Below are 13,821 nucleotides of genomic sequence, written 5' to 3'. Positions count from 1 at the left end.
AATCATGCCTGAATATGAGAAAATGGCTCATCTTCAAAATGACTCATAGTACCTGGTTGAATCAGCTTTTGACTCAAAACGAACTGAAGTGTATATTACCGTCTGACCCCACCCTACACACACACACACATACACACACACACACAGCAGCCATTTCACTAGAGTGAACATCAGTTAATGTGCTCACTGTGTCTGGCTACTCTCAAACCTCTCTCACCTCTGTGTTTACCCTCTTTAAAAATCTCTATTTTTGTCCCCCGCTACACTCGATTACAACATGTAATGAAAATGTTCTGTCAGCTGCACTTTCCAATGTTTATCTTTAAAGTAAAAAGGTTATTACCACCGGTAATATGATATCTGTCTACCACTAACCCCCCCCCCCCCATCACCACTGATATCCTTGACATTACTTGGTAGACATGCCATCCCTTCTGCCCTCCAGGCCTCCCAACCCTCCTCTACTCCTGGGTGGGTGAGTCAGTGTTTCTCAGTGCCCCCTTCCCCCTCTCTCTCTGACTGTGTCCCACCATGGTACAGTGAAGGGGGAAATCCCTAGCAGGCTATTTGTTTTCATCTGTAAAGTCCTTCATAACTATGACTTAGAAAAACAGGTGAGTATCAGTTTTAGACAGGCAGACAAGACAAGCATCAGTGCCAATCATAGGTTGCTGGAAATGTGTAGATACACACACACACACACACACACACACACACACACACACACACACACACACACACACACACACACACACACACACACACACACACACACACACACACACACACACACACACACACACACACACACACACACACACACTTACCACTCATGCTGCAGCCGTCGCAGGATTTGCAGCCTATGTTGAAGTTGTAGCTGTCTGAGTAGTAGCCGCTGGTGCAGTCAGAACACTGGGTAGGGCTGTTCTGACCGGCGCAGCGTCCCACCAGATGCTGACCTGTAAAGGGCAACACATTAAATTACACATGCACACACACACACACACACACACACACACACACACACACACACACACACACACACACACACACACACACACACACACACACACACACACACACACACACACACCTGATAAAACTATTTTTCTAAAGACTTACCTGGTGGACACTTGTCGCAGCACCATTGGCTTACATGCAGTGGCCAAGCATACTGTGTCTCATTGTCGCACGTGAGGGATTGGACAAGAGAGAGGAGAGAAGGGAGGGATAGAAAGATGTGGGTGATCCACCAGAAGATATGCATCTGAGAGGAATGAAGAGAAAAAGAGGAAGACAGTCAATAATTAACATATTTTACATGAACTTCAGAACATTGACATACACTGAGTGTACAAAACATTAGGAACACCTCCCTAATATTGAGTTGCACCCACTTTTGCCCTCAAAACAGCCTCAATTTGTCGGGGTGTAGACTCTACAAGGTGTCGAAAGCGTTCCACAGGGTGCTGGCCCATGTTGAATCCAATGCTTCCCACAGTTGTCAAGTTTGCTGGATGTCCCTTGGGTGGTGGACCATTTTTGATAAACTCAGGAAACTGTTGAGTGTGAAAATCACTACAGCATCGTAGTTCTTGACACACTCAAACTGGTACCCCATTTAAAGGCACTTAAATCTTTTGTCTTGCCCATTCACCCTCTGAATGGCACATGTAACGGATGTGAAACGGCTAGCTTAGTTAGCGGTGTGCGCTAAATAGCGTTTCAATTGGTTACGTCACTTGCTCTGAGACCTTGAAGTAGTAGTTCCCCTTGCTCTGCAAGGGCCGCGGCCTTTGTGGAGCGATGGGTAACGATGCTTCGTGGGTGACTGTTGTTGATGTGTGCAGAAGGTACCTGCTTCGCGCCCGGGTATGGGCGAGGGACGGTTTAAAATTATACTGTTACACACACACACAATCAATGTCTCAAGGCTTAAAAGTCCTTCTGTAACCTGCCTCCTCTTCATCTACACTGAAGTGGGTTTAACTGGTGACATCAATAAGGGATCATAGCTTTCACCTGGATTCACCTGGTCAGTCTATGTCATGGAAAGAGCAGATGTTCCTAATGTTTTGTATACTCAGTGTTTACCGCAGTCATAAAGATATCATCCAACAATATATTATCAAGAGATAAACATTGCAGGACATTATCGTAGGCCCCCAACAGCAACTATAAGGGACTGTTTCAAGGACATGAGAAACAGGAGACCACCTAAAGTAGAAAACATGATACAGACTCCAGACAAAACACCAACATGCTGACATTGAAAAACAAAGCGGTAACAAAACCGATGACATAAACACGTCCAACTGTATGCCATTATAGATACATCAAGCAAGACCAGGACTCTAACAGACCTGAACACAACGTGTTTCAGTAGGGAAGTGTAGAGTCTGACTGTATACCATTATAGATACATCAAGCAAGACCAGGACTCTAACAGACCTGAACACAACGTGTTTCAGTAGGGAAGTGTAGAGTCTGACTTACCGTGTCTCAGAGAGGATGAGAGAATGAGATAGATGTGACTCTGGACCCTCTGACTGTGTGACTGAACTGGGGATCACAGTGTGTCAGAGTATTATTCAAAAGATGAGTCATAAGGGAAACTGCCATTTCAAAAGACTCCTATCTCTCTCTCTTTCTCTCTATGACGACCCCCCTAGTTCACTCTGAACCACTGTGCCGCTTAAAACCCTAAACGTGCCCTTCTTCCTCCCCCTTTAGTTCACTCTGAACCACTGTGCCGCTTAAAACCCTAAACGTGCCCTTCTTCCTCCCCCTTTAGTTCACTCTGAACCACTGTGCCGCTTAAAACCCTAAACGTGCCCTTCTTCCTCCCCCTTTAGTTCACTCTGAACCACTGTGCCGCTTAAAACCCTAAACGTGCCCTTCTTCCTCCCCCTTTAGTTCACTCTGAACCACTGTGCCGCTTAAAACCCTAAACGTGCCCTTCTTCCTCCCCTGTGCCGCTTTAGTTCACACTCTGAACCACTGTGCCGCTTAAAACCCTAAACGTGCCCTTCTTCCTCCCCTTTAGTTCACTCTGAACCACTGTGCCGCTTAAAACCCTAAACGTGCCCTTCTTCCTCCCCTTTAGTTCACTCTGAACCACTGTGCCGCTTAAAACCCTAAACGTGCCCTTCTTCCTCCCCTTTAGTTCACTCTGAACCACTGTGCCGCTTAAAACCCTAAACGTGCCCTTCTTCCTCCCCCTTTAGTTCACTCTGAACCACTGTGCCGCTTAAAACCCTAAACGTGCCCTTCTTCCTCCCCTTTAGTTCACTCTGAACCACTGTGCCGCTTAAAACCCTAAACGTGCCCTTCTTCCTCCCCCTTTAGTTCACTCTGAACCACTGTGCCGCTTAAAACCCTAAACGTGCCCTTCTTCCTCCCCTTTTAGTTCACTCTGAACCACTGTGCCGCTTAAAACCCTAAACGTGCCCTTCTTCCTCCCCCTTTAGTTCACTTTGAACCACTGTGCCGCTTAAAACCCTAAACGTGCCCTTCTTCCTCCCCTTTAGTTCACTCTGAACCACTGTGCCGCTTAAAACCCTAAACGTGCCCTTCTTCCTCCCCCTTTAGTTCACTCTGAACCACTGTGCCGCTTAAAACCCTAAACGTGCCCTTCTTCCTCCCCTTTAGTTCACTCTGAACCACTGTGCCGCTTAAAACCCTAAACGTGCCCTTCTTCCTCCCCTTTAGTTCACTCTGAACCACTGTGCCGCTTAAAACCCTAAACGTGCCCTTCTTCCTCCCCCTTTAGTTCACTCTGAACCACTGTGCCGCTTAAAACCCTAAACGTGCCCTTCTTCCTCCCCCTTTAGTTCACTCTGAACCACTGTGCCGATTAAAACCCTAAACGTGCCCTTCTTCCTCCCCCTTTAGTTCACTCTGAACCACTGTGCCGATTAAAACCCTAAACGTGCCCTTCTTCCTCCCCCTTTAGTTCACTCTGAACCACTGTGCCGCTTAAAACCCTAAACGTGCCCCTAAACGTGCCCTTCTTCCTCCCCCTTTAGTTCACTCTGAACCACTGTGCCGCTTAAAACCCTAAACGTGCCCTTCTTCCTCCCCCTTTAGTTCACTCTGAACCACTGTGCCGCTTAAAACCCTAAACGTGCCCTTCTTCCTCCCCTTTAGTTCACTCTGAACCACTGTGCCGCTTAAAACCCTAAACGTGCCCTTCTTCCTCCCCCCTTTAGTTCACTCTGAACCACTGTGCCGCTTAAAACCCTAAACGTGCCCTTCTTCCTCCCCTTTAGTTCACTCTGAACCACTGTGCCGCTTAAAACCCTAAACGTGCCCTTCTTCCTCCCCTTTAGTTCACTCTGAACCACTGTGCCGCTTAAAACCCTAAACGTGCCCTTCTTCCTCCCCCTTTAGTTCACTCTGAACCACTGTGCCGCTTAAAACCCTAAACGTGCCCTTCTTCCTCCCCTTTAGTTCACTCTGAACCACTGTGCCGCTTAAAACCCTAAACGTGCCCTTCTTCCTCCCCTTTAGTTCACTCTGAACCACTGTGCCGCTTAAAACCCTAAACGTGCCCTTCTTCCTCCCCTTAGTTCTCCCACTGTGCCGCTTAAACCCTTTAGTTCCTTTAGTTCTGAACCACTGTGCCGCTTAAAACCCTAAACGTGCCCTTCTTCCTCCCCTTTAGTTCACTCTGAACCACTGTGCCGCTTAAAACCCTAAACGTGCCCTTCTTCCTCCCCCTTTAGTTCACTCTGAACCACTGTGCCGCTTAAAACCCTAAACGTGCCCTTCTTCCTCCCCCTTTAGTTCACTCTGAACCACTGTGCCGCTTAAAACCCTAAACGTGCCCTTCTTCCTCCCCTTTAGTTCACTCTGAACCACTGTGCCGCTTAAAACCCTAAACGTGCCCTTCTTCCTCCCCCTTTAGTTCACTCTGAACCACTGTGCCGCTTAAAACCCTAAACGTGCCCTTCTTCCTCCCCTTTAGTTCACTCTGAACCACTGTGCCGATTAAACCCTAAACGTGCCCTCTTCTCCCCCTTTAGTTCACTCTGACCACTGTGCCGCTTTAAAACCCTAAACGTGCCCTTCTTCCTCCCCCTTTAGTTCACTCTGAACCACTGTGCCGCTTAAAACCCTAAACGTGCCCTTCTTCCTCCCCTTTAGTTCACTCTGAACCACTGTGCCGCTTAAAACCCTAAACGTGCCCTTCTTCCTCCCCCTTTAGTTCACTCTGAACCACTGTGCCGCTTAAAACCCTAAACGTGCCCTTCTTCCTCCCCTTTAGTTCACTCTGAACCACTGTGCCGCTTAAAACCCTAAACGTGCCCTTCTTCCTCCCCTTTAGTTCACTCTGAACCACTGTGCCGCTTAAAACCCTAAACGTGCCCTTCTTCCTCCCCCTTTAGTTCACTCTGAACCACTGTGCCGCTTAAACCCTAAACGTGCCCTTCTTCCTCCCCCTTTAGTTCACTCTGAACCACTGTGCCGCTTAAAACCCTAAACGTGCCCTTCTTCCTCCCCCTTTAGTTCACTCTGAACCACTGTGCCGCTTAAAACCCTAAACGTGCCCTTCTTCCTCCCCTTTAGTTCCTCCCACTGTGCCGCTTAAAACCCTAAACGTGCCCTCTTCCTCCCCTTTAGTTCACTCTGAACCACTGTGCCGCTTAAACCCTAAACGTGCCCTTCTTCCTCCCCCTTTAGTTCACTCTGAACCACTGTGCCGCTTAAAACCCTAAACGTGCCCTTCTTCCTCCCCCTTTAGTTCACTCTGAACCACTGTGCCGCTTAAAACCCTAAACGTGCCCTTCTTCCTCCCCCTTTAGTTCACTCTGAACCACTGTGCCGCTTAAAACCCTAAACGTGCCCTTCTTCCTCCCCTTTAGTTCACTCTGAACCACTGTGCCGCTTAAAACCCTAAACGTGCCCTTCTTCCTCCCCTTTAGTTCACTCTGAACCACTGTGCCGCTTAAAACCCTAAACGTGCCCTTCTTCCTCCCCTTTAGTTCACTCTGAACCACTGTGCCGCTTAAAACCCTAAACGTGCCCTTCTTCCTCCCCCTTTAGTTCACTCTGAACCACTGTGCCGCTTAAAACCCTAAACGTGCCCTTCTTCCTCCCCTGTGCCGCTTTAGTTCACTCTGAACCACTGTGCCGCTTAAAACCCTAAACGTGCCCTTCTTCCTCCCCTTTAGTTCACTCTGAACCACTGTGCCGCTTAAAACCCTAAACGTGCCCTTCTTCCTCCCCCTTTAGTTCACTCTGAACCACTGTGCCGCTTAAAACCCTAAACGTGCCCTTCTTCCTCCCCTTTAGTTCACTCTGAACCACTGTGCCGCTTAAAACCCTAAACGTGCCCTTCTTCCTCCCCTTTAGTTCACTCTGAACCACTGTGCCGCTTAAACCCTAAACGTGCCCTTCTTCCTCCCCTTTAGTTCACTCTGAACCACTGTGCCCCTAAACGTGCCCTTCTTCCTCCCCTTTAGTTCAAAACCCTAAACGTGCCCTTCTTCCTCCCCCTTTAGTTCACTCTGAACCACTGTGCCGCTTAAAACCCTAAACGTGCCCTTCTTCCTCCCCTTTAGTTCACTCTGAACCACTGTGCCGCTTAAAACCCTAAACGTGCCCTTCTTCCTCCCCTTTAGTTCACTCTGAACCACTGTGCCGCTTAAAACCCTAAACGTGCCCTTCTTCCTCCCCTTTAGTTCACTCTGAACCACTGTGCCGCTTAAAACCCTAAACGTGCCCTTCCTCCTCCCCACTTTAGTTCACTCTGAACCACTGTGCCGATTAAAACCCTAAACGTGCCCTTCTTCCTCCCCCTTTAGTTCACTCTGAACCACTGTGCCGCTTAAAACCCTAAACGTGCCCTTCTTCCTCCCCACTTTAGTTCACTCTGAACCACTGTGCCGCTTAAAACCCTAAACGTGCCCTTCTTCCTCCCCCTTTAGTTCACTCTGAACCACTGTGCCGCTTAAAACCCTAAACGTGCCCTTCTTCCTCCCCTTTAGTTCACTCTGAACCACTGTGTTCACTCTGAACCACTGTGCCGCTTAAAACCCTAAACGTGCCCTTCTTCCTCCCCCTTTAGTTCACTCTGAACCACTGTGCCGCTTAAAACCCTAAACGTGCCCTTCTTCCTCCCCCTTTAGTTCACTCTGAACCACTGTGCCGCTTTAAAACCCTAAACGTGCCCTTCTTCCTCCCCTTTAGTTCACTCTGAACCACTGTGCCGCTTAAAACCCTAAACGTGCCCTTCTTCCTCCCCTTTAGTTCACTCTGAACCACTGTGCCGATTAAAACCCTAAACGTGCCCTTCTTCCTCCCCTTTAGTTCACTCTGAACCACTGTGCCGCTTAAAACCCTAAACGTGCCCTTCTTCCTCCCCCTTTAGTTCACTCTGAACCACTGTGCCGCTTAAAACCCTAAACGTGCCCTTCTTCCTCCCCCTTTAGTTCACTCTGAACCACTGTGCCGCTTAAAACCCTAAACGTGCCCTTCTTCCTCCCCTTTAGTTCACTCTGAACCACTGTGCCGCTTAAAACCCTAAACGTGCCCTTCTTCCTCCCCTTTAGTTCACTCTGAACCACTGTGCCGCTTAAAACCCTAAACGTGCCCTTCTTCCTCCCCCTTTAGTTCACTCTGAACCACTGTGCCGCTTAAAACCCTAAACGTGCCCTTCTTCCTCCCCTTTAGTTCACTCTGAACCACTGTGCCGCTTTAAACCCTAAACGTGCCCTTCTTCCTCCCCCCTTTAGTTCACTCTGAACCACTGTGCCGCTTAAAACCCTAAACGTGCCCACTGTGCTTCCCTTCCCTCCCCTTTAGTTCACTCTGAACCACTGTGCCGCTTAAAACCCTAAACGTGCCCTTCTTCCTCCCCTTTAGTTCACTCTGAACCACTGTGCCGCTTAAAACCCTAAACGTGCCCTTCTTCCTCCCCTTTAGTTCACTCTGAACCACTGTGCCGCTTAAAACCCTAAACGTGCCCTTCTTCCTCCCCCTTTAGTTCACTCTGAACCACTGTGCCGCTTAAAACCCTAAACGTGCCCTTCTTCCTCCCCCCTTTAGTTCACTCTGAACCACTGTGCCGCTTAAAACCCTAAACGTGCCCTTCTTCCTCCCCCTTTAGTTCACTCTGAACCACTGTGCCGCTTAAAACCCTAAACGTGCCCTTCTTCCTCCCCCTTTAGTTCACTCTGAACCACTGTGCCGCTTAAAACCCTAAACGTGCCCTTCCTCTTCCTCCCTGTGCTAGTTCACTCTGAACCACTGTGCCGCTTAAAACCCTAAACGTGCCCTTCTTCCTCCCCCTTTAGTTCACTCTGAACCACTGTGCCGCTTAAAACCCTAAACGTGCCCTTCTTCCTCCCCTTTAGTTCACTCTGAACCACTGTGCCGCTTAAACCCTAAACGTGCCCTTCTTCCTCCCCTTTAGTTCACTCTGAACCACTGTGCCGCTTAAAACCCTAAACGTGCCCTTCTTCCTCCCCCTTTAGTTCACTCTGAACCACTGTGCCGCTTAAAACCCTAAACGTGCCCTTCTTCCTCCCCTTTAGTTCACTCTGAACCACTGTGCCGCTTAAAACCCTAAACGTGCCCTTCTTCCTCCCCCTTTAGTTCACTCTGAACCACTGTGCCGCTTAAAACCCTAAACGTGCCCTTCTTCCTCCCCTTTAGTTCACTCTGAACCACTGTGCCGCTTAAAACCCTAAACGTGCCCTTCTTCCTCCCCTTTAGTTCACTCTGAACCACTGTGCCGCTTAAAACCCTAAACGTGCCCTTCTTCCTCCCCCTTTAGTTCACTCTGAACCACTGTGCCGCTTAAAACCCTAAACGTGCCCTTCTTCCTCCCCCTTTAGTTCACTCCCACTGTTAAAACCCTAAACGTGCCCTCAGTTCTCTGAACCACTGTGCCGCCGCTTAAAACCCTAAACGTGCCCTTCTTCCTCCCCCTTTAGTTCACTCTGAACCACTGTGCCGCTTTAAAACCCTAAACGTGCCCTTCTTCCTCCCCCTTTAGTTCACTCTGAACCACTGTGCCGCTTAAAACCCTAAACGTGCCCTTCTTCCTCCCCCTTTAGTTCACTCTGAACCACTGTGCCGCTTAAAACCCTAAACGTGCCCTTCTTCACTCCACTGTGCCGCTTTAAACGTTCTTCCTCCCCCTTTAGTTCACTCTGAACCACTGTGCCGCTTAAAACCCTAAACGTGCCCTTCTTCCTCCCCTTTAGTTCACTCTGAACCACTGTGCCGCTTAAAACCCTAAACGTGCCCTTCTTCCTCCCCTTTAGTTCACTCTGAACCACTGTGCCGCTTAAAACCCTAAACGTGCCCTTCTTCCTCCCCCTTTAGTTCACTCTGAACCACTGTGCCGCTTAAAACCCTAAACGTGCCCTTCTTCCTCCCCCTTTAGTTCACTCTGAACCACTGTGCCGCTTAAAACCCTAAACGTGCCCTTCTTCCTCCCCCTAGTTCACTCTGAACCACTGTGCCGCTTAAAACCCTAAACGTGCCCTTCTTCCTCCCCCTTTAGTTCACTCTGAACCACTGTGCCGCTTAAAACCCTAAACGTGCCCTTCTTCCTCCCCTTTAGTTCACTCTGAACCACTGTGCCGCTTAAAACCCTAAACGTGCCCTTCTTCCTCCCCCTTTAGTTCACTCTGAACCACTGTGCCGCTTAAAACCCTAAACGTGCCCTTCTTCCTCCCCCTTTAGTTCACTCTGAACCACTGTGCCGCTTAAAACCCTAAACGTGCCCTTCTTCCTCCCCCACTTGTGCCGCTAGTTCAGTTCACTCTGAACCACTGTGCCGCTTAAAACCCTAAACGTGCCCTTCTTCCTCCCCTTTAGTTCACTCTGAACCACTGTGCCGCTTAAAACCCTAAACGTGCCCTTCTTCCTCCCCCTTTAGTTCACTCTGAACCACTGTGCCGCTTAAAACCCTAAACGTGCCCTTCTTCCTCCCCCTTTAGTTCACTCTGAACCACTGTGCCGCTTAAAACCCTAAACGTGCCCTTCTTCCTCCCCTTTAGTTCACTCTGAACCACTGTGCCGCTTAAAACCCTAAACGTGCCCTTCTTCCTCCCCCTTTAGTTCACTCTGAACCACTGTGCCGCTTAAAACCCTAAACGTGCCCTTCTTCCTCCCCTTTAGTTCACTCTGAACCACTGTGCCGCTTAAAACCCTAAACGTGCCCTTCTTCCTCCCCTTTAGTTCACTCTGAACCACTGTGCCGCTTAAAACCCTAAACGTGCCCTTCTTCCTCCCCCTTTAGTTCACTCTGAACCACTGTGCCGCTTAAAACCCTAAACGTGCCCTTCTTCCTCCCCCTTTAGTTCACTCTGAACCACTGTGCCGCTTAAAACCCTAAACGTGCCCTTCTTCCTCCCCCTTTAGTTCACTCTGAACCACTGTGCCGCTTAAAACCCTAAACGTGCCCTTCTTCCTCCCCTTTAGTTCACTCTGAACCACTGTGCCGCTTAAAACCCTAAACGTGCCCTTCTTCCTCCCCTTTAGTTCACTCTGAACCACTGTGCCGCTTAAAACCCTAAACGTGCCCTTCTTCCTCCCCCCCTTTAGTTCACTCTGAACCACTGTGCCGCTTAAAACCCTAAACGTGCCCTTCTTCCTCCCCCTTTAGTTCACTCTGAACCACTGTGCCGCTTAAACCCTAAACGTGCCCTTCTTCCTCCCCCTTTAGTTCACTCTGAACCACTGTGCCGCTTAAAACCCTAAACGTGCCCTTCTTCCTCCCCTTTAGTTCACTCTGAACCACTGTGCCGCTTAAAACCCTAAACGTGCCCTTCTTCCTCCCCTTTAGTTCACTGAACCACTGAACCAAACTGTGAACCACTGCTTAAAACCCTAAACGTGCCCTTCTTCCTCCCCTTTAGTTCACTCTGAACCACTGTGCCGCTTAAACCCTAAACGTGCCCTTCTTCCTCCCCCTTTAGTTCACTCTGAACCACTGTGCCGCTTAAAACCCTAAACGTGCCCTTCTTCCTCCCCCTTTAGTTCACTCTGAACCACTGTGCCGCTTAAAACCCTAAACGTGCCCTTCTTCCTCCCCCTTTAGTTCACTCTGAACCACTGTGCCGCTTAAAACCCTAAACGTGCCCTTCTTCCTCCCCTTTAGTTCACTCTGAACCACTGTGCCGCTTAAAACCCTAAACGTGCCCTTCTTCCTCCCCTAGTTCACTCTGAACCACTGTGCCGCTTAAAACCCTAAACGTGCCCTTCTTCCTCCCCTTTAGTTCACTCTGAACCACTGTGCCGCTTAAAACCCTAAACGTGCCCTTCTTCCTCCCCTTTAGTTCACTCTGAACCACTGTGCCGCTTAAAACCCTAAACGTGCCCTTCTTCCTCCCCTTTAGTTCACTCTGAACCACTGTGCCGCTTAAAACCCTAAACGTGCCCTTCTTCCTCCCCCTTTAGTTCACTCTGAACCACTGTGCCGATTAAAACCCTAAACGTGCCCTTCTTCCTCCCCTTTAGTTCACTCTGAACCACTGTGCCGCTTAAAACCCTAAACGTGCCCTTCTTCCTCCCCCTTTAGTTCACTCTGAACCACTGTGCCGATTAAAACCCTAAACGTGCCCTTCTTCCTCCCCCTTTAGTTCACTCTGAACCACTGTGCCGCTTAAAACCCTAAACGTGCCCTTCTTCCTCCCCCCTTTAGTTCACTCTGAACCACTGTGCCGCTTAAAACCCTAAACGTGCCCTTCTTCCTCCCCCTTTAGTTCACTCTGAACCACTGTGCCCCTAAACGTGCCCTTCTTCCTCCCCCTTTAAACCCTAAAAACGTGCCCTTCTTCCTCCCCTTTAGTTCACTCTGAACCACTGTGCCGCTTAAAACCCTAAACGTGCCCTTCTTCCTCCCCCTTTAGTTCACTCTGAACCACTGTGCCGCTTAAAACCCTAAACGTGCCCTTCTTCCTCCCCCTTTAGTTCACTCTGAACCACTGTGCCGCTTAAAACCCTAAACGTGCCCTTCTTCCTCCCCTTTAGTTCACTCTGAACCACTGTGCCGCTTAAAACCCTAAACGTGCCCTTCTTCCTCCCCCTTTAGTTCACTCTGAACCACTGTGCCGCTTAAAACCCTAAACGTGCCCTTCTTCCTCCCCCTTTAGTTCACTCTGAACCACTGTGCCGATTAAAACCCTAAACGTGCCCTTCTTCCTCCCCCTTTAGTTCACTCTGAACCACTGTGCCGCTTAAAACCCTAAACGTGCCCTTCTTCCTCCCCTTTAGTTCACTCTGAACCACTGTGCCGCTTAAAACCCTAAACGTGCCCTTCTTCCTCCCCTTTAGTTCACTCTGAACCACTGTGCCGCTTAAAACCCTAAACGTGCCCTTCTTCCTCCCCCTTTAGTTCACTCTGAACCACTGTGCCGCTTAAAACCCTAAACGTGCCCTTCTTCCTCCCCCTTTAGTTCACTCTGAACCACTGTGCCGCTTAAAACCCTAAACGTGCCCTTCTTCCTCCCCCTTTAGTTCACTCTGAACCACTGTGCCGCTTAAAACCCTAAACGTGCCCTTCTTCCTCCCCCTTTAGTTCACTCTGAACCACTGTGCCGCTTAAAACCCTAAACGTGCCCTTCTTCCTCCCCCTTTAGTTCACTCTGAACCACTGTGCCGCTTAAAACCCTAAACGTGCCCTTCTTCCTCCCCCTTTAGTTCACTCTGAACCACTGTGCCGCTTAAAACCCTAAACGTGCCCTTCTTCCTCCCCCTTTAGTTCACTCTGAACCACTGTGCCGCTTAAAACCCTAAACGTGCCCTTCTTCCTCCCCCTTTAGTTCACTCTGAACCACTGTGCCGCTTAAAACCCTAAACGTGCCCTTCTTCCTCCCCTTTAGTTCACTCTGAACCACTGTGCCGCTTAAAACCCTAAACGTGCCCTTCTTCCTCCCCTTTAGTTCACTCTGAACCACTGTGCCGCTTAAAACCCTAAACGTGCCCTTCTTCCTCCCCCTTTAGTTCACTCTGAACCACTGTGCCGCTTAAACCCTAAACGTGCCCTTCTTCCTCCCCCTTTAGTTCACTCTGAACCACTGTGCCGCTTAAAACCCTAAACGTGCCCTTCTTCCTCCCCTTTAGTTCACTCTGAACCACTGTGCCGCAAAACCCTAAACGTGCCCTTCTTCCTCCCCCTTTAGTTCACTCTGAACCACTGTGCCGCTTAAAACCCTAAACGTGCCCTTCTTCCTCCCCTTTAGTTCACTCTGAACCACTGTGCCGATTAAAACCCTAAACGTGCCCTTCTTCCTCCCCCTTTAGTTCACTCTGAACCACTGTGCCGCTTAAAACCCTAAACGTGCCCTTCTTCCTCCCCCCCACTTTAGTTCACTCTGAACCACTGTGCCGCTTAAAACCCTAAACGTGCCCTTCTTCCTCCCCCTTTAGTTCACTCTGAACCACTGTGCCGCTTAAAACCCTAAACGTGCCCTTCTTCCTCCCCCTTTAGTTCACTCTGAACCACTGTGCCGCTTAAAACCCTAAACGTGCCCTTCTTCCTCCCCTTTAGTTCACTCTGAACCACTGTGCCGCTTAAAACCCTAAACGTGCCCTTCTTCCTCCCCTTTAGTTCACTCTGAACCACTGTGCCGATTAAAACCCTAAACGTGCCCTTCTTCCTCCCCCTTTAGTTCACTCTGAACCACTGTGCCGCTTAAAACCCTAAACGTGCCCTTCTTCCTCCCCCTTTAGTTCACTCTGAACCACTGTGCCGCTTAAAACCCTAAACGTGCCCTTCTTCCTCCCCCTTTAGTTCACTCTGAACCACTGTGCCGCTTTAAAACCCTAAACGTGCCCTTCTTCCTCCCCCTTTAGTTCACT

The sequence above is a fragment of the Oncorhynchus gorbuscha genome, linkage group LG15 (genome assembly GCF_021184085.1).
Source record: "Oncorhynchus gorbuscha isolate QuinsamMale2020 ecotype Even-year linkage group LG15, OgorEven_v1.0, whole genome shotgun sequence".
Lineage (NCBI taxonomy): Eukaryota > Metazoa > Chordata > Actinopteri > Salmoniformes > Salmonidae > Oncorhynchus > Oncorhynchus gorbuscha.
The sequence above is the reverse complement of the archived record's forward strand: the minus strand, read 5'-3'. Positions refer to the sequence as shown.